The sequence below is a fragment of the Tursiops truncatus genome, chromosome 17, assembly GCF_011762595.2.
Source record: "Tursiops truncatus isolate mTurTru1 chromosome 17, mTurTru1.mat.Y, whole genome shotgun sequence".
Classification (NCBI taxonomy): Eukaryota; Metazoa; Chordata; class Mammalia; order Artiodactyla; family Delphinidae; genus Tursiops; species Tursiops truncatus.
This window is the reverse complement of record NC_047050.1, coordinates 36,174,481-36,201,130: the sequence shown is the minus strand read 5'-3', so window position 1 is coordinate 36,201,130 and position 26,650 is coordinate 36,174,481.

The window sequence follows — 26,650 nt, the reverse complement described above, 5'->3', positions numbered from 1 at the left end:
TGATGAGAACTGAATCTCAAATTTGAAGTTAAACTTGGACTCTCCTTTGATTTCATAACTTTCTATTTCATACGTAAAAAAGAAGCAGCTTAAAGTGAGTGGTCCATGTTTTTTGAAACCCAATATAAAAGCATCATACTGCACTTGTTGCAAAAAGTCTTAAGAGAAACATATTTATTTATTTATTTTTAAAGTTCAAGCTGATTTTTGTATTGCAGTATAATTGACATACACAATTATATTAGTTTCAGGTGTAAAACATAATGGTTTGACATTCGTATACATTGCCAAAATAATCAGCACAATAAGTCTAGTTACCATCTGTCACCACACAGTTATAATTTTTTTGTGTATGTGATGAGAACTTTTAAGATTTACCCTCTTAGCAGTTTTCAAATATGCAGTACAATATTATTGACTATAGCCACCATCCTGTACATTAATTACATCCTCGTGACTTATTTATTATATATCTGGAAATTTATACCTCTTTTTTTTTTTTTTTTTTTTTTTTTGCGGTACGCGGGCCTCTCACTGTTGTGGCCTCTCGCTCCGGACGCGCAGGCCCAGTGGCCATGGCTCACGGGCCCAGCCTCTCCGCGGCATGTGGGATCTTCCCAGACCAGGGTACGAACCCGTGTCCCTTGCATTGGCAAGCGGACTCTCAACCACTGCACCACCAGGGAAGCCCCTAGAAATTCATACCTCTTGATTCCCTTCACCCATTTCGCCTAGTCCCAACACCTATTAAAAACATATTTATTATTTCTTCTATTTTGGTTTTCTTTTTTTATATATATAAATTTTTTTATTTATTTTTGGCTATGTTGGGTCTTTGTTGCTGCGCGCAGGCTTTCTCTAGTTGCGGTGAGTGGGGGCTGCTCTTTGTTGTGGTCCAGGGGCTCTAGGCACTTAGGCTTCAGTAGTTGTGGCTCACAGGCTCAGTAGTTGTGGTGCACAGGCTTAGTTGCTCTGCAGCATGTAGGATCTTCCCAGACCAGGACTCGAAACCATGTCCCCTGCATTAGCAGGCGGATTCTTAACCACTGTGCCACCAGGGAAGTCCCTATTTTGGTTTTCTTTTAGCTCATTTAATTTTGTCTTTATTTTTTTAAAAAATTGAGTTTATGATTCTGTTATAGATTGGTGTTTGGTTTTCAACACAGCATTTTCAACAGCAAGGAATGGGAAGAATGATCAGTCTTGACATTGGATTTCACAACTTACTTAGGGTCCAATAGATTCCCAGAAGTTCATTCATGGTCTGTAAGGGGCCATGAATTTCTCTGAAATTTTATACCAAATTTTGTATGTACATGTATTTTTCTAGAGAGGGAGTCAAGAGCTTTAATCAGATTTTCAGTCGGGTTTCAGTTCTAAAGTAGGTTAAGAAGCATTGGGTTAGGTTACTAAATACAGTGGTGCTATTAGAAATCAGATGTCATATCCTCTTAAAAAAGGTTAACTTATAGGTGTTTACTAGATGTAAGTTTTGGAGAGGTACACTTGCAGTATAAATAAATCTATGTCATGATCAGCTGTGTTTTATGTGGTTTCTAAAAATCATTTGGCTAATTAATGTTTGTTAACCTGCCTCTTTGTGGTGGGTTAAAAGAGTAACACTTTATATATGCCAGACACTGTGCTAAACTTGTTAAATGCACTATCTCATTTAATTTTTCTAGAAAATCTACAAGGCTCTTATTATTATTGCCCCTTTCCAGATGAGGAAACTTTGTCTCTAAGATTTCCAATAACATATTCACTGTTAAAGCTGAATTCACGTTCAGGAAGAAAGTAAAGAAAAACATATTTTCAACCTTCAAGAAAACCAAGACTTGTGTAAATGAGAAAAATAACGATCATTTGAAAGTAATGTGTGATAATGGCCAAAGATATAGTAAATATATAGTAAATAATAATAAGCATATTAGGATGTAAAAAAGATCCTTTGGGATTCTGTTTGGATCATGATCACTTGTTAAACGCTGAGTGGAAGAGAAAGAAAAAAATTTAATCAGCAGAAGTTATATGAGCAATGTTAGGATCAAGGTGAGTTCAAGGGGCTAAGGACTATGGCTGGACTAGAGGATATATTCGATTGAGAAGGATGTCTGGGTAGAGTTCGATGGTCTTATGTGCTAAACTAAAATGTTTGACCTTTACCCTTAGATAATGGGAACCACTTGAAGAGTGTTTTAAACTGAGAGGTGACATCATGCGAACTGTTTTTAGTTAGATTGATTTGGCACCAGTGCACTGAATGGACTGGGAATAGGGAAGATCAGAACAAGGTGGTCTAGCCAGGGAAGCATAGAGAACTGAGGGAAAAGGTGATGTGGATAGAGCTAGAAACTTTCAGTCAAGAAGGGAAGGATTTAAAAAGTCATTCCCATGGAGTTACTATGTTTAGTGTAACTTTGCCTCTTTAAAAACAAACTCTCCATGTAAAGGAGAGGGTGCTGAGGAGGCCCTACATTTGTGGGTTTCATTTCTGAAGGAAACTTAAGCTGTGTATACCTCATGTTCAACCTGTTCACTTCTATTTTTTTGTGTTTGTGCTCTGACTTAATATCTCTTTTTTCTTTCCATTTTTCATTCCTTCATTTATTCAACAAACTTATTCCTGTTAAAGACCAGTCACAGATCTAATGCTGTTTGAAATACAGCAGTAACTGAGAGAGACAAGGCCTCAGCCATAATGGGGCTCATATCCTTGTGTTGATAGACAGTGACCAAATAAATGAACACATCCACAAGAAAAAGGGCAGATAATCACAATAAGGTGATGTGACAGATAATGACTGGGGGAAATTTAGGCAGAGTGTTAAAGTGGCCCTTCTGAGGAAGTGACATTTAAACAGAGATTTAAATGACAGGAAGCAGACAGCCATACAAAATATTGGCAAAATATATTTTTTTAGTGTTCTGCATATAGGACATAACTAGTGCAATGGCCCCAGGATAGAAATGAACTTGGCTTGTTCCAGGAACAAGAAAGAGGCAGTTAGGCTTGAATGTGGTAAGCCACAGTAGAAGTGGAAGAAAGGTAAGTAGAGACCTATGGGATAAGGTTATTTAGGTCACTGTAATAAGTTAGGGTGTCGCCACTGCTATGAATTAGGGTGCATATTTGGGAAAAGAAACAATTGGAAAGTTTTTAAGATGAATGTGAGATGAGACCTAATTTCCATTTTGAAAAGATCACTCTGTCTACTCTCTTGACAATTAATCATAAGGGCAAGAAGAGAGGCAGGAAGATCATGGAGGAGTTTATTGCTATAGTCCAGGTAAGAGATTATGATGGGGGGACTTGGCTAAGAGTTCAACAGTGAGTAGTAAGAAATATTGAGAATTGGGATGTGTTTTGAGGGCAAAGTTGGTAGCATTTACTGATGGATTGGATGTGGATAAGGAAAGAGCAGAATCTAGAATAATCTCTAGATTTTTGACTTCAGGATGAATGATGGAACTAGGGATAGCTAAACTGCTTAAACTAAAGTGGGGAAGAATGAAAGGATCCTCTTGGATCTATTGGTTCATCTATTCTGCTCCATTTCTTAGGTTTTAGGCACACTTGCTCCTCTTTGCATAGAAAGCTGATGACTTAATAACACCGCCACCCCTTTGACATATTTCCCCCAGATGGCCAGCTGTTCTTTATTAGACTTTGGGAAGCCTTGTCTGTGTGGGCTGACTTTGGAGATAGCACTTGGTGACTGGAGGGGACTAGTGAGGCAAGGCAGCATGGGGGTTAGTGACATTAACAAGAACTCCAAGATGTTAAAATTGGGGTATGATAAGGTTTAGGTTTGGAGAATGAAGTTGTAATTGACAGACATTTAGACATTGAGAAAAGTAGCTCTTTTTGACAAAAAAAGAAAAAGATCAAGGCAGAAAATTTTCCTGGTAATACTCTGCATGAGTTAGGGACATATCAATGTGTGGAGTCTTTTATTCCTAGATTTACAAATAAGCATATTACGGAGAGTTAGTCTGGCTGCTAGAGTCACTGATAAAGAAATCCACACAAGAATTTGAACTCTAAAAATAAATAACTTTTAGAAGTTTATTTGTGCCAATTTAATTCCTCGATGTTAGCTCCATTTATCAATAAGAAACTTTGTTTACAAAAGTATTCACCAGCAGGCTTTAAATAGGAAGCAATTAAATGGTGAGCCCACTTAGAAAAACACAGTGTTAATGTGACTTTTGAGGATCCCATCATCATAAATATCTAGGGAGTTGTATTGTTTTCTGAGGAATTTTGGACAAATGTTTCCAGATTTGTTTAGAAATTTGTAAAGGGGGAATGGTAGGTCACCCTCTGCATTCTCATGGGTAGATATTTTTTGTATTTGATTCTTGCATGTATTTTGTGTATTTTCTATTTCGTTTTTGTCAGGAAAATATATTTTTTTAATGTCCTTTTTAAAATTCAAAATTGCTTTCTTCATCTCGGAAAGAAAGCATCGAGGAGTTGAGAAAACTTACCATAGTTGAAATTTACTTCATTTTTTTAACAGATTATTTTGAATCTGCTTTAAGAAATGCATGTGTCCTCTCTAAATATATTGTGGAAATGGTTCATTGAGTGCTGAGAAAAGAAAGTTTAGTCTCATTTTCTAGGCAGACTTTTTAACCTGACAATGCTAAGTGGGAAGAATTCTTTAGGATTATGTGTGTTTTGATAAAGATCCTGAAACAGCTGGTTATTTTCAGTCATTTCCTCACTGGGGGAAGATACTGCTGCCGTATGAAGTAAGGGAAATAGAACCTTGTGATCCATGCAAAATTAGGGGGAAAAAGGCACCGAAAATTTCAGGGGAAGGATTCCATTTTATTTTTTAAACACCCACATTTTACTATTCTGTTCACAAAATGTGTGTTTCAAAACGTGTGTTCATGTGACTAAAATAATCAATCTACTAGCAGTGGCAGATCCTGAAGATCGAGAGAAAATCACTTTAAAGTCTCTGAATAGGTAGTTTGTGGCTTTCCTAGTCATTTTCATGACAGAGATTCTGGGTATTTAAAAGATCTTGAACCTGCCTTTTCTTAACAAATACGGCCCTGGACTCCTTGATGACTCTGATTTAAAACTCTCATCATTTCACGGTGAGGTTCCTGTGAATTCACTGTGTGGTTTGCTCTGAGGCCATGAGGATAACATCCATCAGGTACCGTCTGATTGCACCCAGGTAGATGGCTGATAGACTGTTAGCCCTCACTGCTGGTTTACATTTGAGGAATTACTCTGCAAGAACAAGGCAGGTTCTATTTTTGACATTTCAGCAATGAGACCACTTGTACATTATGGCCTGATTTGATTTACTGTAAGAAAATGAGTGCTGTAATTTGTAAAAGACATTTATTACATGAGTCCAAAAATTAGAAAAAAACATGCTTAGTGTCTCTGTCCATCCCATCTGGTTTTATTTTAATCTCACTTTAGTCACATATGAAATTTTGCTTAGCTGTCTTCATTTTCTTAGTCAATCTTGATTAATGGTCTTCAAAGTAAAAATAATTGGCCTGCATCAGGGTTGTTTTATAACTCTTGTTCACAAAGAATGTGAAAGGCTGGAAAATGAGCCTAAACAGAAGGAATGCATTACGCTTGTCTTTGAGAAAGAGCAGTCCTTCACTTGTGTTTCACTGTGTATTTTTATAACAGGCGCCTCCTTGACCGTCCGCGATATTGCAGAGACATGGTGCCAAAAGCTTATGTATACTTCGTCAGACTGACCATGGCAGCTCGACATCTCCACGCAGCCGACACATGTGAAGGCAGGGCTTGGCCGGGCCAGCAGAACAGGCCTGAGAATTTCAAAAGTAAATTATCAGGAGAGCCGAGGCTATGAAACCCAGAGGTTAAAAATGGGCAGGGGGCTAATTGTCTCTGAAGTTTAAATGGCTTGTTTATAAAAGGCTTCTCCAGCATTTGTATTTTTTTCTCCTTTCTTGAAAACTGTGTTCAACTTGAAAGGAGTTAGGGGAAATGCAGGCGCCGGGTGACCATTGTGGATTTGGAATTGAGCTCTGCTTCCCTTCAAGGCCCCCACTTCTGGGAGAGCTCGTCAGTGAAAGGGGGTCAGAAATACATTTCAGTTCACAAAAAAAGAAAACAACCCTCTGAGAAGATAATTTCTTTCTTAACGTAGAATTTTTGTAAATGGATATGTCTCCTAAAAAGCTAGTCATTTTATGATTGTACTGATTAGGAAATTAACAGCAAGAACTTTCCAGCTTTTCAGTAATCTCATTACTATGCTCAATTAGCCAGTGGTTTTTAAGGAATTTCAGATGTTTTTATATTTGCTATTTTAAAAACAATTAAAATTCCCTCTAACTTTCAATTCATGTTGGATATAACTGCAGACACCAATAGACCAATGTCCCACACCAAGCTAATATCCCTTGTGGCAACTATCATTTTCTCTTTCACACAACCCCAGGAGGTGGGATGCTACCTCACAGAGGTAATCCAAAAGGTGGAAGGGGTGCAGGACAGTTTCCTGATGTGAAGAAAAACTGGAGAGATTAGTGTAACTATAGTAGAGCTTTGGTTGAAGACCTACTGTGTCCCAAGTGTTTTCATAGAAGGAAAATGAGTTCTTTTTCAATTGGAAAGATTAGATCCTTCTGACATCAAGGTTGTAGCCATAGATAAAATTGGTTTGAGAATTGCAACCCAGCCTCCTCCCATACTCCCACATGTATAATTTTTCCCAGTACTTTCTGGGACTCTCACTTTCACTCTGATTCCTCAAGCCCTGTCCCTTTCTTTTTTATTTATTAATTTTTTTTTTCTGTCCCTTTCTTTTTGTGTCCCCTGAGCCTTCTAGTGCTCTCACAGTGCTGCTTCCTTGCCCCCAGGGCTCACTGATCTCTCAAGAGATGTGACTGAGATTTGGCTGGTGAATCGAGTTCCCTCTTTTCACTTATCATCTGACAGTTTCATTTTCAGAACAATGGGGCAATCACAGATAATTTCCCATTCTAACACACCTACCTATCCACCAACCCCAACACACACCCCCCATAATCTAGTCAATGCTATCTGTTTGCAACTGCTTGTTTACTTATTTAGAAATGTATCACAATAGTTCTGACATTTCTTTGTTGCTTTCTGAGTGTATGTCACCGCACCAAGCACTTTAGAGTTTGTCCACCACCCGGTTTATGCTAAACTAAAAATAAATATTTGAATATATTATCTCAGTTAATCCTTAGAACTAAGAAATGCATATTTTTATCTTTATTTTACAGGTGAGTGAACTTAACTTTGGTTAGGAAAACTATTCATGTAACTATTTTAATACAGAGCCCCTTTTTATTAACCTCTACATCAGGGTTTCTAAACTTGGAACTATTGACATCTGGGGCCAGATAATCCTTTATTGTGGGCACCTGTCCTGTGCACTGTAGAATGTTTAGCAGTATCCCTGACCTCTACCTACTAGATATCAGTGTCACTCTCCCTGTCCCCTTCCCAAAATGAGTATCAACTAAAGAATTCTCCAGACATTGCCGAATGCCCCCTAGAGGAGAAAACCACTGCTCTGCCTGTTTTCACTGACAGAGATCTTCTCAGCTATCTATGTAATTTAATTGATTGAGACAAAGCTCTATTAGGTCACCAAGGCTTGTTGGACACTGATACAATCTCAATCATGATCTGGGGAAGAGACAGCAATGGCTCCTCAGAGAGGCCCTGTGGAGAAGCCCATAAACATGAATGATTACCACCCTCTCCAGGAAGCTTGCAAAAGCCTGAAAGGATTCCTGAAAATGAAACTAATGGTGATGGCTACATAATTACATATTCAAGTTTATGAACCCAAGGAAAAGGTAAAACAACATGTGACTGACTTTTTGAATCTTGAATAAATTGTGGATAAGACACTGTCTTCAATCTGCTCCCAGTCAGAGGCACATTAACCCTTAAGAATGCTAAGTCTTTCTCCATCAACCCAATCAGGCTATAAGCATCAGACGCCAAGCTAACATTTTTGTCAACATTTGAAACCCCATTTTGGTGGATTATCATTCCCTAATTTTAAGTCTTCCAATCCTCAGTTTTTACTTTCACAAATGCAAAAAGTGGGTCCACTTTCAAAGAGGGGTTCTCTCATCTGTTCCTCACACCCTGGTCAGGGACCTTGATCCACACGATTCTGACTCATGGAGCATCTTTTCTGTGACACTCTCAAAAACACATATCATAGCTCTTTAACTGTCCAATTGTCATAGGGTAGAAGGAACATCAGGCTTGCTACTGTGACACGCAAAATAGTACTGGACCTCTGGCTTAATTTGAAACTGCCACTTGACCTGAGTTTAAAGCTGGGGAGATCTCTGGGAGGAAAGCTGATCTTAGCTGTGACCTGAATGATGACTAGTGCTATGGACTGAATTGTGTCCCTTCCAAATTTGTGTGTTGAAGCCCTAACCCTCAATGTGACTGTATTTGTACCTAGGGTCTTCAGGGAGGTCTGGGGTTAAAATGGTCCTAAGGTAAAGCCCTGATTTGATAGGACTGGTGTTCTAGTAAGAAGGGGAAGCAACACTAGAGAGATCTCTTTCTCCACATGTGCACAGAGGAAAGCCAGCAAGGAGGTTGTCGTCTATAACCCAGGAAGAGAGGCCTCGACAGAAACTAAACCTGATGGCACCTTGATCTTAGACTTCCAGCCTCCAGAACTGTGAGAAAATAAATTTCTGTTGTTTAAGCTCCCCAGTGTGTGGTATTTTGGTATGGCAGCCCTGGAGGACTAACACAACTTGAAATGAGCCAGATAAAGTGGGAGAGGGAAGATTTAGGGTGGAAGGGGGAAGGAAGGGGAGAGAACAAGCACAAAGGCCTGGAGTGAGGAAGGAGACTTGTCCTCTCCCAATGAAGACAGCAAACACTGTCTGGCACATCATGTTAGTGCCTATGCCATATCTGCTCCTGGGCCCCACTTCTCAAATCCTACCCACCTTTTAACCTTATGATAGAATAGAAAGGGTCTTTTCTTGGATCAAAGCAGAAAGTCTGATGCATGTGGTGAATATTTGAAACTCTTCAAATCCATCCTAGTGTTGTCTCCAGCCCTAATGGTATACTGTGCATGATAAATAAGATTGGGTGACGCATTTAAAAAGGAAAAAGGCTTTACACAGAACAAGTGTTTAGTACAGGGTGAGGTGAGCAAATGAAAAACATCACCTAATTTATTTATTCTGAAGCCCTGTAAATCAGATTCTAATGCTAATGAGTTTTAAATTTACAGAAATCAAATCTTCAAGCTGTTTGAGCTCTTATCATTTTAACTCTGTGTCAAATGGCATATTCCTTTAGGAGACTTTAAAAAAAGAAAAAAAGCTTTAACAACATTATATTAAACAAAGAATAACTATTATAATTGTCTTCCTGTTTCAGAGTTAACAGCTTACTTGCTCCAGAAAAGAGAAAATAATAGAAGCAAAGGAAGACCATCTTCCTTGTTTTAATTATTTACACTGCTGTATCTTCATAGGTAAAATAAAATAAATGGTTGATAGGTCCAATAATGTTGACAGCTACGGAATGTGAAGACAAATAATGGGACTAAAAATCTACTTCTTCAGCTGAGTTTTGCTTGTCCTTAGGGGCTTAAGTAAATTAGATATGTACTAAGCCCTTCCTTTTCTTATGCCCATTCTCTCTATGCTCCTTTCCAAACACCAATGAAGAAATCTGCCTTGATCTTTTCATATAATATGCAGCTATATGCACTTTCTTACATAAACATTTGCAATTCACCAAGGAGAATGTGAGATGCATGTTGCATGCTTATCGAGCGCCAGAAGAACTTTACAGATTACTGCCTGCCTCAGGATTCCAGTTCCCTGGTGCTTATGCATAAACAATGGATTTATGCAAACATTGTAACATTTTCAAACAGACTGTGACACGAGTCGTTCCTAGTTCATATAAGGTTCAGATATGCAGACTATTTTCTGCTAGTACTAGATCATTCATCTCATTGAGTTTAAAATATATCATCTCAGCTTATAATGTTGTCAGTATAAAATGTCATAATGTGGTACTCAATTTGAACAGCAAGATGGATATTAATCTCAAAGGTTCTGTGCACTGCTGGGTGGAATTGCACGAGGTGCAGCTGCATTAGTCTGTTTGTTTAGTAGTCTTTGTATCACACATAATATGCATAGGTGGTAAACGTTTTGTTATATTATATACACTCTACAAATTCTCCTTGATAACCCCAGTGGTATAATATGCATTATAACTTAAACTGGATGATATATTTAGAAAGAAAAAAAGTCTTTACAAAGAACAGCCTCACTGAAGTATAATGATAACATGCCTATTTACATAATGATAATGCACATATTTACTGCCAAGCATGTTTGTTTTGCATTAGTGTTTGTGGCAAGGCATTGGGAATTAAAGAATTACGAAAGGGAGGTTTTCTAGTCTCCATTACTCTAGTAGGGTGGTTACTGGCAATGAGCAAAGAAATGGAAACACTCATATTTGAAGTAGTGAAAAAAAATGAACAATGCTAGTTGTTAAGTTTGCATTGTTTATGAGTACAAGTTAGCATGTGCCCAAACTCTTCACTTTTTTCCCAATTGTGAAACATGAGGTCTTCTAAAACAAGTAAAAACTCTAGCATGGGTATTTTTTTGGCAGCAAGCATCAAAAATTAAATACATAAAAAAATCTCTGTTGATCGTACGCGTTCTTAACAAACATGTGTTTAAGGAAAACCACCACTGGAATCATCTACTCCAAGATGTGAAAATCAGCATTTTTGCTTTTGCATCCAAAGCTGTGAATTTATTTATATGTCGATGAAAGCCCGGAACCTTGCACTTAAAAAAAAAAAAAAAAAAAAGAAGTTAAGAGATGTTGTTTTGTGATCTGTCATATGTTTTTCTGAACTTTTTATAATAGAAAGGAGTCTCTGAAGAGCCTCACTCCTTTAACAAAGGCATGTCCCAGTTTATTAAAAAATCATACACAACAGGACTGCTTGCCAGGTTTTATAGTCCTAATGGAAATTTGGTCCAGAGCACAAAAATTATTTGGAAAAATGCCTGAAATTTCCCTGTCGCAGATGTTTCAACAGAAGGTGCTTGCATGCCATTCGTTAATACGGCGCCATACGGGACTCAGTGTGACCACTGCAATATAACCAGTAAGTAACACACGCAGCGTGCGCCGGGCGCGCCAAATTCTCCGTCTGTTGTGTGGGACTCGTATCCCATGGATTGAGACGTACCTTGATGAAACTGCATTGTCATGGAATGATAATATTTGTGGATCACCATGCACAGAAAACATCCTATTGAGAATGTGGGAGGTCCGTTGAAAGATTCAGAGCGTTTCCTGGCATTGTGGTTGGTTAGAATGGATGTGAATATTAGTGTTTAAAGAGTCCTTGTTCCCGTCATGTGCCAATTTACAGGGGTAACTCCGTGGAGAGAAAATTGCTTTTTCAAAGAATATTAGTTTGGGGTAACATAATTAAAAGCCCATGTGGAAGTTGTTTCATCTGTATATATATGGAAGGCAAATGTACAGGCTGCCTTTGTTTATTCTTTGCTTTAAAACATGTATGAGGGAAGTGACTCAATGCACACTCTCTGAAATAAAAGAAATGTATTCATCCTTGCAGAGGCTGATAAAAATAGAGGCACGTCTAGGATGCTACTCACATATACTGAATTTTTCTACTGAACCCAGATCGTTCTTGCTGGATAAGACTGTCTGCAGCAACACTGTTATCCATTCTAAGGAGCAGATTTGCAGCTGCCCAGTACATATTCCATACTCAAAAACAGCTGCTACCTCGTGAAAATAATGTGCTTAATTCCGGGTTACTACAGGATGGGGAGACAGTTGGAAAGAGGGCAGAAAAATCATTTATGCTGTAGCTCTTGGTCATCGAGGGTGCTGAAGAGATGTAAACACATAGTCATTGTATTTTTTGTGGTTCTTAAAAGTATTACTTGGCTATTACATAAAGAGCTAAAATATACTACAATTTCTGTAACCCTGTTATGACACCCATATTCTCTTAATATATCTGGAAGCCTCAAATCATCAGAGTGACCCAAGCTGCTCTCAAACTCTGAGAATCTCTATGCTTAAGTTGCGTTGTTATTTTCGGAACAATTGTTAATGTATTTGACTATGCTACTTCATTCACACCTTAGGATGCTTTTGAGGGAAAGATGTTTACATGTTTTACTACAATATTTTCTTTTCTCTCTTTTGGGGAAAAAGAAAATAAATTTTATGTATTTTACTATCTTAATTTAATATCTCCATAAAGAAAATAATGTTTATAGTCAGCAAAAAATTCTCAAAATTTTCCTTAGATTCTTTCTTCTCTTTGCAAAGATGTTGACATTAATACTAAGCATTTTTGCAATGGAGTAGGAGGTGGAGATATTCTTTTTACCACTTTCCTTAAATAAAATAAGTTATTACTTATCGTTAGCAATTAAAATAGTTATTTTCTCAGTGTGTTATATACATACTTTTAATATATGTTTCTTTTTGATCTTTGCATTAACCTATTAAATATTCCCAGTTATTGATAAGAAAACTGAGACTCAGTACTGTTAAGAGGCTTGCTCAGAACGATACATCCTATTATTGGTGTTTCCAGGTCTTGGACATGGAGCTTCTAACTCCAGACTCTGGGCTTTTTTCACTGGATTATAAAATCATTCAACATAATTCATACTTCAAACCCTGATATCAGTTACTATCAAAGCACAGCCAATGCACAACTCAGCCACAAAACCAAGGATTTCTGCAGGTCCATTCAGAATGGCATTGTTGTAATTTAAAGCCGTTGTCTATATGGACAACTTAGGGTGTAATTGTCTAAATTTCTATTTCTGACATTTTATTTATAAGTCCATTGATGATACATTGAGGCACACTATTCTTCAAAATTACTTCACTATTTAAGTGTATATATTTGTATATTTTTAAGTATACAAATATTTTTATATTCTAGTATTTACTGAAATTTTTTTGAGAGAAAGTGATAAATGTGACCTACAAATCTTTTGACTTCATGGAAGATGTCCACAATCCAGGGTAGTCTGAGGGACACTTGGCCAAGCAAAAGTGAGTGAAAACCCAAGACTTTAATTTGTAGCTATGAAATTCTGCCTCAATATGAGCTCATATCACCCATTTGTCTTTTTTATAAGGAAGAAAAAAATTTTTTTTTAAATCCCATAAATTTACTTTTATTTGGAAAGCTCTTATCTTCTCCAGATCACTCTGAAAATTCAAGTACTGGTGCACTGCGCTTCAATACAGAAAAGAACAAAGTTTCTCTGTGTGATCATCCTTCAGTTAGAAATACTTTGTATTGTACCCCAGGAAAACATTCCTCTTCCTGCGGTACAATAATACATAACATGTTATAACATTGCTGGAAACTACTGGTTAGGAATAGCAAATTGTATGCTGGTGATCCTTATTAAGACCAACTTGAAAATTCTTCTTTCTGCAGTAGCTCTTCACAGGGAGGAAGGGAGATATTTCTCTGTTTGCAAGTGAAACTGAACCAAATGATAACATGCTGTTAGATAATATGCCCTTCCAGACACTGATCAAGTTAACTTTTTCCTCAATTCAAAATGGTGTATTCTTTGAGGCTATGCTGCTATCACTCGATATTAATTTTAATGTATAATTTACTAATCTCCACAATTCAGCTCAGTCTCTGTCGGTTTTCTTTACGTTCAGGTAGATTAAAATATTACTAAATGCTGCCTCCTTGGAAGATTCCTGAAATATTCTAAGCCTTCCCAGAAGCTATTGGTCAATGTTAAACAATCAACAGAATTCTAAACTAATTCCACATAGTGATGCCCACTGGCTAAGCCCTGAAGTGAGAGATGCTACCAGCTGTGTTTCTGATGGATGAGAGCTGTTTCATGTTTTTACTCCTAAGTGGATTTTTAAAATATTTTAACATTTTTATGGTAACATATTTTATTTCATTTTCTTTCTTCAACCTGCTGCTTTGTTCTTTCCTTCACCCCTCTCTCCTCTCCTCCCTCTAGCTGTCAGTCATCATGGTCAGCCTCTGTGCGTTCCATTTGGGTTGGTTTGCCTGTTAAGTCAACTTCAGAATGTTAGCTGGCTCTCAAAACATTTCCTTTGCTACCAGAGAGTGGTTCAATCATCATCCTCTCAATTTGAAAGTAGGTAAGATTTAAGTCCTTGGTGTTGATAACAGCATATCAGTGCCCGCTAGAAAAGAGAAATTGAGTAAAAAATCCAAAGTTAACCTAGAAAAGGAAACATGACTCAAACTGTTGGCCCAAACCAAAGTTTAAAATAGTTACTGAGCCTCTTCATACATTTGACTCTGGTAATATGGCATGTCCTGCTTTTAGCAGAAAGAATTAACTGTACCCTCTCTGTTTCTTCACCTTTTTACTGCTTGTCCTTTTCCTGCTTCAGAAAGCCTAGATCTTCATTCTTATTCCATTGCCAAAAACACTGAGGCACAAGAAAAGAGAATGGACTCGCTTATGGTACCACACCTATACGTGGCTGTCATATACAATATTCTGACTCGAAACGCATCTGGTACTACACAATAAGGACCCCTCTCTCTTGTACAAAGGACATGTCATGTTCAAATGTCTTTAGGTGCTGAATCTCATGCCAGTATCCCCCTTCCTCAGGGCTACCAACTGCTTTTAAAAGGCTGTTCGAATGTTCTGTGTCCTCTCCAGCACATACCAGAGAGTGAGAAAAAAAAAAATGTATATGCTTGCTAAAGATTCTAGAGCATTTTGAGCAGATTAGGGGGTGTGGACTAGACGCAGTGAAAACAGAGGAAGCTGGAGGATTTTAAAAGGAAAAAAACAGTATGAGGTCATAAAATGTTGATTAGGGTGGTAAATGGATATCCAAGAGGATGGAAAGAGAGGCCCTTGGAAGAATAGTTGACAGGACAGAGAATGGATAAGGCTGCTCCTTGAAGGGAACGGCGTGCAGGAGAAAGAGGTGAGGGTTGAATTCTGACCACCTGGGATCCTGTTATAAGGTGAGAATTGCTTGATTGACACAATGTCCTCTTGGTGATGACCTCATCCCTACTGTGGCAATTGAATGGTTTTCCTTTCTTGCTTATATTTTGTTGCCTGTGTAAATGATATTTTGTTTCAGGTACAGGGGCATAGGGAAAAGCATTCGTTAGCTACTCTATTGATAATAAGCCTCAATAGGTATAACGTGAACATGCAGATCTCTCATTTCTTCTTTACTTTTTATTTCTCTAAATAACATTTAAAGAAGTATATTAATGAGGCATTCGTCTAAGTATGTCCAATGTTTTTACAAATGCCGCCCCCAACACAGAAGGACTGATCAGAAGATTCAGGCTGTGATTGACATGAACACTCCTGAGCTGAAAGATTTTTTTTTTTCACTTGGAATCTCATGTGTTTCTTTTCATGGTTGAGCACTGCATGTTGTATTTCCCCATTAGGCTACAAAGTATAGGATTATAATTATGAAAAGTAGTTCATAAAATATTTTAGTATTTCAAAACAAAAGATATTGAGAAATTCCCATGTTAACAAGTGGGGAAATGAATACCTTATATTTGAAATCTTCAGAAACAGGTGGGCAGACAAAATTTTTGACTTTTATAATTGATTTAAAGTTACATTTTGAAGATTACAGAAATTGCTAGTCCTTTGGTAACACAGTTTCCCTTTAGGAAAGTTTAAATCTAATTGCTCTGCAGATGTTTAAGAATGACTCTCCATTGATAAATTGCTATCTTTGGTGAAAAAATAATGGAGGATTAAAATGTAGTGTGATGGCCCCGGATTGGCTTTCCTAATACTGATTTTTAATTTGACTTCGAGAACTCTGTTTCTTTGTTTCCTTCACACTCCTCTGAAAGAACATGGCTCATTAGAATTAACCACATGTGGTCTTTGCAGAGATTATTTTAGCAAGGGCGATTTAGTTCATTAACCCTTTGATTCTGATCACATCAGCAATAAGAGGGACTAGTTACATAAATGTTAATGAATGCATATTCATGGCAGAGAACTAAGGAATTGATAATGGCACTTAGATATAAGAATTAGCTTTCAGTTATCAGATTGATGCAAAATAAGACCATTTTTAGGGACTAAAGAAATGACAAAATGTTTGGCCATTTTGTTTTCACAAGTCAGGATGGTGAGGCCCTTAGGCATTTTCTTCTGACTGTATGTGTGTTTAAGGGAATGCATTTCAGTCATGCAGACTTCCACACAAACCCCAGCTCTGCCATCCACTAACTTAGATATGCTATTAGAACTCTATGTGCCTCAGTTTCCTCATCTATAACAAAGAAATAAGATGCTATCCCACACAGATGTTGTACGTATTAAACAATATAAAATGAGGTATACAGTTAGGGACAGAAGGAACATTATTTCCTACTATCGCTTACTTTGCAATCTTATATATACTTCTACCTCTTGGTGAGGGAGTAGCTTATCGGGTTGAAAGGATGTGGAAAAGTGCCAGGGACAGAACATCAGCCTGGAACATCTAGAGCAGTGTCACACAGCACTCACTAAAATTTGGTGAATAGGGCTTCCCTGGTGGTGCAGTGGTTGAGAGTCCCCATGTCGATGCAGGGGACGCGGGTTCGTGCCCCGATCCGGGAGGATCCCACATGCCGCGGAGCGGCTGGGCCTGTGAGCCATGGCCGCTGAGCCTGCGCGTCCGGAGCCTGTGCTCCGCAGCGGGAGAGGCCACAGCAGTGAGAGGTCCGCGAACCGCAAAAAAAAAAAAAAAAAAAAAAAAAAAAAAATTTGGTGAATAAAAGAGTTGACAAACAAGCAAACAGAAAAGTCTTATTCTCCTTACCTGTATAGTTTATCATTAATAATAAAACTTCATTTATAGGTAGTTGTTATATGGTATGTACTTTATTCTTTTTGTTACATTAATTCCTTCAAAACAACCTGATAGCATTTGTTTCCCATTTTACAGATGGGAAAACTGAGGGTAAGAGAGGCAAGCTTTCCCAGGACACAGAGTTAGTAAGGAACAGAACTAATAATTATTTCAGCTGTGCTTGCTTCAGGGCACAAGCTCATAAACACTACACTACTCTGCATTTGCTTCTTGATTAAAGAGCTGCTTTCAAATCAGCTATTCTGGCCACACGACCCCCTTGGGATGCTTCCCTAATCCTCTGCAGGGAATCTGACCACCAGTTTAAGATACAATGCCAGAGGGGTTCCAATTTAAATGTCACAAATGTCAGAGCCTTCCACACTTGCCCACAGGTGACAGCATTTTGGAGGTGTTTTAAAGATAATCAAAAGATCTGTACTACTCAAAACTTTGTCTGTTATCTAATTTCCTCACCTTTTACCATTTCTAGTGTAACCAACAGAACATGCTCTCCCTTCTTAAAAGCTTGTATGATTCACCTAAGACCTTCCATCCACAGAAACGCCTTAGTTTTCTTCTTACAGGTGGCTGATCACAAATCCTGCTTTAGCCAAACAAAACATTAGATGACTGTTATTCTTGGAAAACCATGTTAAAGTCCAGAACCGTAATTGCCTTCCAGGTAACATGGCATAGTAAAAATAACAGTGTGCTTGCCTTGTTAAAGCATCCCTTGTAGACTCGATCCGAATCCACTGGTCTTGTTGCTGGCAAAGTATATAGCAGCAATAAAATGCTATCAATACCAATTATTGTGAAATGGACTCAGAAGGCTGAACACCAAGAGAACTTTCTAACTGGCTATTAATGATGTGATAATGAGTGCCAGCCCAATATATTAGACATGTGAATGTGTCCTTTTTTCTTTTTTTTTTTTTTGGCTTAAACATTTTCCATTCCATTTGAGCAGCAAAGGTCTTAATTATATTTATAGCTTTTCCCTCCCTGGGTTTCACATCATTCCCTAAAATTGAATTCACTGGGTGTTTCATCTTTAAAAGTATAAACCGAAGAGATACTTGATTTCTTGTCAAGAATGGACTAATACAGCTCAAATCTGAGTCGATTTATGGACTCTCTTAAAAGAACATATATTTGTGTGTTGCTTTTTCTATTAAGTAATTTTATAGAACAAATTGAAAGTCATTTCAAACATAAACGCAATGTAGACAAATAAGTTGTTCATGTGTAAACAAAGAGAATGAATGCATACAAAATATGCATTAGCTTAGCGGGGGTATAGAATTTAGAAGACTTGAGGCCAAGTAATGCCTTTGAACTAGGGTTTTCAGGTAAAATACAGGATTCTGTAATTTATCTGGTAAACAGAAAATATTTTTAGAGCAAGTATGACCCAAATATTGCACAGGACATACTTATCCTACAAAATTATTCATTGTTTATCTGGTACTCACATTTAACCGGGCATCCCGTATTTTTATTTGCTAAACCTGGCAACCGTACTCTGAGCTTTAGTGTATTTTCACTGGTAAAATAAGATAATAATACGTAGATATCTCATCTGGCTGTTAAGATAATCAAGATAATTAAATGTGGTACAGTAGAAGCATATCATGAACCTTTTTTGACTTAAAACATATTCAGCTCTATGCCTATCCCCTGATATCTCCAAAAAAGAAAGAGAGAGGGAATCAAAGTCAGAGAAAGAGAGAGATAAACAGAGACTGCAACATGGAGAGGGAGATGTGAAATAGCATGGACCATCCACCCAGCCCTCCAGTGCCTGAGCACATGGCAGGGGCAAGAGTGACATGGGAGGCTGTTTCTGCTCGGTCCTCTGTCTCCCTGAGGCTGCTCCTCATAATGTGAGCACCTGATGGTGCAAGAGTGTGATTCTAGTGTTTAAAGATACTTATTTTTTATGCAACATGGTCCCTAAATGCAAGCCAACTGCTTCATCTGGAGCTCAACCAAAGAAACAGCGATCTGTTCCAATGGCAGAAGAAAAAGAAATCTTTGGACTTATTGGAAAATGGTATGTTGATATAGAATGTGGCACTTCCTAAGAGATTTTTAAAGGTAATTGCACAGTAGACAATCTTCATCTTACATATTGGTTTGAAAACCCAATCTCCATGTAAGATGAAATTCCACTGTAATTGATGTAAAAAGTGTTTTGTACATGATAAGGTAGTAAACTGATATAAGGCATCACTATTTTTATATTCCTCTTCTTTTACATCCTATTATTTTTATGTTTTTATTATCACCAAATAAAGCGATATTGAAGTTTTGAGAGTTTGCCACAGAACTTTAAATAAATGGGAGGCAATTTGAAGACAAAAAAAGATTCTAAGATAACTATGATTTGACTACTTAGGACTAATGTCTTAGAATAATAAAGGAGTAAATGCACGTGGTTTAACATCTTAAAGGAAAAAACAACTTAGAAGCAATGAGATGACTAACTATAAGTACTAGACACAATTACTGCACAATGAGAATACTTCTTTATAATGGAATTATGGGATATAAGGGTTTGTTGAAATGATTGGAGAAAGAGTAAATCTTAGAAAAAGAAATTTCCTGGAACTTCTTGTACAACTTGTACATTGTAGAACAGTCCTTCATGGGATGTGATAAGAGCCAAAGAAGTTCAGTCATTTAAAAATAAGCTAATTAAACACTTAAAACTATGCTATAGAGAATTACCCTGCCCTAGCAAGATGAAAGGTCAGCCAATCTAAATGACCTTGTTTTGTCTAATTATTATAAGAGTTTTTACTACGTATCTGCTAATGTATATGAACTGAATAATTCATTCAGATTAGAACGGTGCTGGGCAGGATAGTAAGTACTTGTGAGGATGATGGTGATGATGATCATCATCACTTTCACAACTTATTACAGTTATTTGAATATTATTGCATATTCAATATATACAATTAACTATAAGCTCCTGATTGAGGGATCGTTCAGCTCTTTATTCTCCCCAGTAGCCAGCTGAATGTTTTCATCCTCACTCTTATGGGGCAGTATTATTTTTATCTTTATTTTTAGAGCTGGGGAAATTGAGGCATTAAGAGGTTAAGTCAGTCTTCGGGGTCTCATAGCTGGGACGTGATATAGACAATCTAGCTCCAGATACTAAGTGGTCCACCCCTTGTGCTATACACCTTTTCCATAGTCATATAATGAATGTGCTCAGAGTTCTTGGACAGGGGGACAATAAATGCACATCAAGGAGGATTGGGTAAGACTTCCTAAGAAGATGACCTAAGACTGGAAATATGAGCCACACTGTAGAGGTAGAATTCCACAGACAGGGTAGGAAGGTATTTAGAGAAGAAGAAATACTTTAGGTAAAGAGGAATAAGCCTGCTTGAGAAAGACAAATGGGCTCACAGAGCTGTAAGCTGTGAGGACAGCGTGGTGTTAGAGGAAAGGATCCGGGATGACTTTCTGTGACTATTTGATCATGAGTTGTGGGAGCATCGCTGCTCAAGATGAGCTGAAGAGATAAGAGGATCCAGATGGTGAACATGGGAGGAAGAACTACTGGGATGGTCGGGGCGGGGGGTGGGTGGGGTTGAAGAGGTCACAGGAGGAACAGTAGAGGGTAGGGTGGACTTTAAGGCTCTAAAAGCACCCTTTCTTCTTCTACCAGCACTTCAGTCTGGAACATGTCAAGTTGAATTTGCTGAGAGGTCTTCTTATGCATGTGTGTGTATATGTATATATATGTTGGAATGCAGGTCTCAAATCCAGAGAAATAGTCATACCTGTGGAAGCAGATTTTTCAAGTCATACAAGAGCAAAAGGCTCAGGAGAACATACATAGAGTTGCCTCAGAAGAGAAGGAGAGTGAGAGAGAAAGAGAGCTGAGAGTAGGACATTGGATTAAGCCTACATTTGAAGTGTGGGAATAGTAAAGACAGGGAGTGGTCAGGAAAGTGGCAAGTTTCTAGAAAGTCCAAGAAAGCCCCTTTTATTTGACATAAGTAAAAATGATGGGTTAGGAAATGATCACTTTGTTTTTTAAATAAAACAGTGTTCACTTCCCTTCCATTCTTCTACCTAAAGACATGGATACACACACACACACACACACACACACACATACACACACACCACCTTTGCTAAAAGCATTCTGTTCTTCATTCTATTTAGGAAATAAATACTTCCAAGAGCTGTATAGAAAGACTGTTAGGAATGAAAAACCAAAATGGATTTCAAGAGCACATTTGGTCCATCTCCTTGCCAGTAGGGACATTTCCTAAATCATCCAAAGAAGAAAATTCTCAATTCTATTTTTAAAATATCTCCACAGATGGCAATTCCATAAGCTTTCCTGCTAATTTGCTCCAGTGTTTAATCAGCCTAGCACACAAAGTTCTTCTTTACATCTAACTCAATGCTTTCTTGCTATAATGTAGAATCTATTTCCTCCTCAGAGGTGGAATTGTAAAAGAATCTAATAACCCAGAAAATCCACAAGTCAAATGTTCTAAATCTTAATGGCTAGTAAGATGCATGTGATAATTTGTATCTGTCAATAGCATGTAGTTTAGTCCCAATGAAAAACGAAGGCATCTACTTTTAAATTTACTACTAGTAGACAATGATTAAATAAATATTTAAATGTCCTTTTGCTCTGAATAGAAATACTATGTGGAGAAAACCTCTTTAGAGTTACTGAACCAAAGTGTTTCCTAAGAAAAAGTCTCCATCTGAGAATTTTAATGAGTCTTTTAGGGGAACCTCTGTAAGGTTTTTATCTATGGTATGTGTGATAAAGTACAAAATCTTCAAATGCCCATAGGTTTTTTTTATAACATTATGAACATTATTTTTCAATTATTCTCCTTCCTACATAATGTCATTGGACAAGTTGCTTATTCTTCAAGCCAGAAACCTACATAAGAGTGAATTTGAACTTTCTAGAATAATACCCTCAGGCAGTGAGGAAAGAGATCTAATGAAAAAGCTAAAAAAGAGCAGCAAGAGAAAACTTTATTTTTTAAATTTTATTTCTGACATTGGTTTGGGGCCAACCATGTGTGTTCAATACTATGTAATACTACATTAACCGCAGAGATATGGCTAAGAAAGGAACAAACATCCTCATTAAGGATGTAGTTGCAATAAAGTTACAAAGCAAAGTTTTTAAAGCCTTCCCAGTCCTTTCCATTGCTCCAATAAACACCCCCAGTGATTTCCTGGGAGTTGCACTATGCTGGGCCCCCAGGATCACAAGGGCCAAAGGGGAGATGGCCACATCAAAGTCAGAGACACATGGTCAAGGAATAGTGCCAAGACCTTCTCTCATAGATGGAAACCAATCAAAGAGAATAAATACAAGGAAGCAAAACATTAGCTCAAACGTATTTGGAGATCAACTCCCAATATTTTTTTAAAAGAGCCATGAAGAGCACTACTTCAATGAATATTGAGAAGTATTCTCAGTTCTCACAAAGCTGCAAAGAAAAATCTGTCCTCTCACTTTCATGAAGGATGCACAGCTATGCTATGCTAGTCTTCACGCACAGGTCTAATCTCTAGAAAACATGCTCTTGCATCTGCCTGGAATTTTCTTCCCATTCTCAGTTTTCTCTTCCCTTGCTTAACACTTTAGTTTTTTAAGACCCGTCTTAGAAGACATCTACTCAGAGGAAGTTGTTCTTGACCTTCTTAACAGAGTGAGATGATCCTGCTCTTTATTCCCCAGCTACTGCCCATATTTAACCCATCCTGAGATGAAATACATTATATTTTAATTGTTCTATCCCTTGTTCATCTCTCCTACCTGATGTTAAGGGCAGGAGAGAGCCTTCCTCTTAATCAAGCCTGCATATCCAGTGGCTAGCACATTGTATTCATAAAGGATGTCAAATATGTGAAAATCAAATAAATGTATTTATGGCTGCCAGTGTCTTCCCTGCTACTCTATTTATTGATGTCTTTCAACTAGATCAGTGCTATGAACTGAAGTATTCCCCCCCACCACCAAAATTCATATATTGAAGCCTCAACCCCCCAGTACCTCAGAATGTGACTGTATTTGAAGTCAGGGTCTTTAAAGAAGTGACTAAGTTACAATGAGGCCATTAGGGTGGGTACTAATCCTATCTGTCTGAAATCCTTATGAGAGATACAAGGGCACACATGTACTGAGACACAGCCACGTGAAGACATAGAAAGAAAGCAACCATCTGCAAGCCAAGGAGAGAGGCCTCAGAACCAACACCCTGGTCTTGAAGTTCTAGCCTCCAGAATTGGGATCAAATAAATTTCTGTCATTTAGGCCACCCAGTCTGTGTTATTTTGCTGTGGCAACCCTGCGAACTCATAAGCAATCAGCATATCCTCCTGTCTGGTCCATAGTAGCCCACATTTCCCCTTTTGTTCTGCTAATCACATTTATAATATCTTGATCAAAACTCTCTTCTCGGGCTTCCCTGGTGGCGCAGTGGTTGAGAGTCCGCCTGCCGATGCAGGGGATACGGGTTCATGCCCCAGTCTGGGAAGATCCCACATGCCGTGGAGAGGCATGGCCGCTGAGCCTGTGCGTCTGGAGCCTGTGCTCCACCACGGGAGAGGCCACAACAGTGAGAGGCCCGCATACCGCAAAAAAAAAAAAAAAAAAGAGAGAGAATTTTATACAAAGATTTGGTCACACAGATTATGAAAAAGCGAAGTTAAATAGGAGGTGGTGAAGCAACCCAGAATAAGAGGCCACTCCCACTCAAGGGATGGAAAGACAGAGGAGGAGGTGGTTTTACCAGAGCCCAGAAACAAGGAGTGTGTGTCAGGGCTTAGGATCATGAATAGCAGAAGTTGGAGTCCATAGGAAAGGTAGCCATCGCCTGAGACCAAGAGAAAGAGAAAGAAGCAGGGCTGCCGGCTGCCTCCTTCAAAATTTAGCCAGTGCCTGCTCTTCGAAGAACCAGGCAGAAGTCTTCTGACAAGTTTACCTAGGAGGTACAAGCTGAAGGGACTACCCCCCTTTGCCCTCCCACCTCCTGAGGAGCAAAGAAAGGGTAAGGATGTGACAGCAAAGAATTAAATGATAGCCACAGTCCACCAGAAAATAAGTAACATGAGTGCTGGAAGTAGGTCTGTCTGGTTCCTGCTTCATCCCCAGCCCACCACCTGACAACACTGTACAACATATATCAGGTATTTAACAAGGACTTTTGAAATCAGTTTTACCTGAGTGAACTTCCCATTTCTCCTTTACCAAATTCTTTAGCATAATTAATATAGATATTAATATATCTATAAATCCCTACTAGAGTTTAAAATTCCAGAGGCAGAGATTGTATTTTCTGTTTTGTTCACTGATGAAGTGCTGGCACTTAGAACACTCCTGGACAGTAGTAGGCACTCTGTACATTAGTTGGACCAATGAATAGAAGTTTTGTCTAGTGGAAAGCCCAGCTTATCATCTTCTTGATTAGAGTGTGATTCGTCAGATCATGGACCAGATGCCTCTCAATGGACCTGGTTGCCATCCAGGTAGGTTAGAGCCTTTCCTGCTCTGCCATGATCCTAACAAAGAGTGATGGCTGCCTGCGGCCCAAGGAAAGAAGCAACAGCATAAAACCCAAAGTCTTGCAAAGCTTCTTAATAAATTTGCATAAGGGATGGAATGCATGGGTGTAGCTGCTAATGTATAAAACCATATCTGAGGGGTGAGGTTCCAATTTGAGATGTAGGGGTTTACCTTAATAGACCAGAAACTTCAAACTTAATAATAGTTATAAAGAATTATAGAGAATGCAGGTTAGATAGATGATTCTCCTAAAAAATATACATACCAATGTGATATAGCGTATACACTATATAAGATATGCAAGCTGACCTATATTTAAACCTAAAACAATACACATTAGATGTTTTGCACAATGTGGGGGGGGGGATCTTATTAGTGAGAAGGAAACCCAGAGAAGAGATATCAGAATGAAGTCATAGGAGGTGAAAGGCTTAGAGACAAAAAGATTGTTTAGCCAACAGAGAAGACTGAGAAGAGAAAGGCAGAAAGTGCCCCTATGAAAAAAATGTTTAAAAGTATGAATATCCAATGAGAAGATGCTGTAAATCCCTGCTCTATCATTCATTAACCATATGACCTCAGATTTATTCTTTGGACCTCAGTTTTCTCATCCGGAAATGAGGACAATAATGGCCTCCACCCCACAGGGCATTTATGAGGATCATGTTAGAGGTCTAGGACCACATTGCACGCAGTAAGCAACATTCAGGGAGGTTAGCAGTGTGCGCAGGCGGTGTCTCCGATGAAGCTGGCAGGGAGAGAAATAAACGCATCATGAAAGTGTTAGGTCAGGTGTCAGCATCCCTCAAGGCCAGGTTTGAAGAAAAAATTTATGTAAAGATTTACATAAAGAACGTGTGAAATATCCTTGTAAGGTGGGGTTGTTCCAGTGTAGTTAGACTTGAAGGCAAGAAGGTAGACTAATTCTCCCCACTTCCCCCCAAATGACCTTTCAAGTTCTCCTTCAGCCTTTACTTCCATAAAACATATAATTGCCCTTTCTGGCAGTTCCTAGAAAAGTGCTTTTCCCAACCCTTCTGGGCTGCCCTGGATGGAAAATACACTGGGTTCTCAGAGACTTAACACCCAGCCTTGTGAACATGAGCAAGATTATTCTCTCCCAGCAGCTCTTTTCACGTGTGATAAGCTTGGCAAGTTGCCCTGGTAAGTGTCAAGCCCTGAATGTTTTTGTTTTTGCCCTGGTGGTCCTGAGGAGTTACTGGAATCCTTCTGGGGATCTGTTTTGTATCAAACTGTTGGCCGATAGTGACATTGAGAAGAAACAGGTAGAGACAGAGAGGGAGCTCTGGACTGCATCGCATTTAATTCTGATAGCAGACTCCCTGTCTGCCCTGGCTGCCTCCAAGCTGCCTTTGGTCTCTCTTTGGTTCCTTCAGTTTGCGCTTCTCAGTATTACAGGGCAATCTTTTGTGTGCATGTTTCCCCCTTTCGCTCCTCAGAGAGGCTTGTCAGAACTCCTTATCTGCTGATGAATGAAAGGAATTTCTCCTGCGCGGGCGGGATCTGGCTAATGCAGCTCTGGCCAGCACGGCGGGTCACCAAGTTAAGGGAGCACCAAAAGGCAAAGTGCACTGAAACTGTCAGAATGGCCGTCGTGCCAGGAAGTGCCATCAGCAGGCATTTTCCTGCACAGCAGAGGGAGGGACGAGAAGAAGAGGTGAGGCTGAAAGAATCAGTCTTGGGTGAGTTTACTCTGATGGGGAGATGCCGCACCAGCTAACATTGACTTTGGCTTTTGCAGCATTCATTCCACATGGATCTTTGAAAGCATGTGTTTAGGGAGCTTGGCTATATTTTAGAGCCAAATGAGAATCAGAGCTACTTCTTCATACAGGACTTTTTCATTATTTAAACTGAGATTCATTTTCTTAATTTCCTCCAAACCTCAACCATCTGAAACCTTTTCCAATTACAAAAAGCAAAGGCGATTAAACTGTTATATCCATTAACATAAACATTCTGTGATGCCCGGTTATGAACCTCTCACAAGGGCCTGCAAGGGGTGATTGCTCATTTAATACACAGGGAGAAACTGAATCAAGGAATAAATGAATGGATCCTCCTTCTTCGGGGAGCTCTGGTATAAATGGCACCGTTGTCAA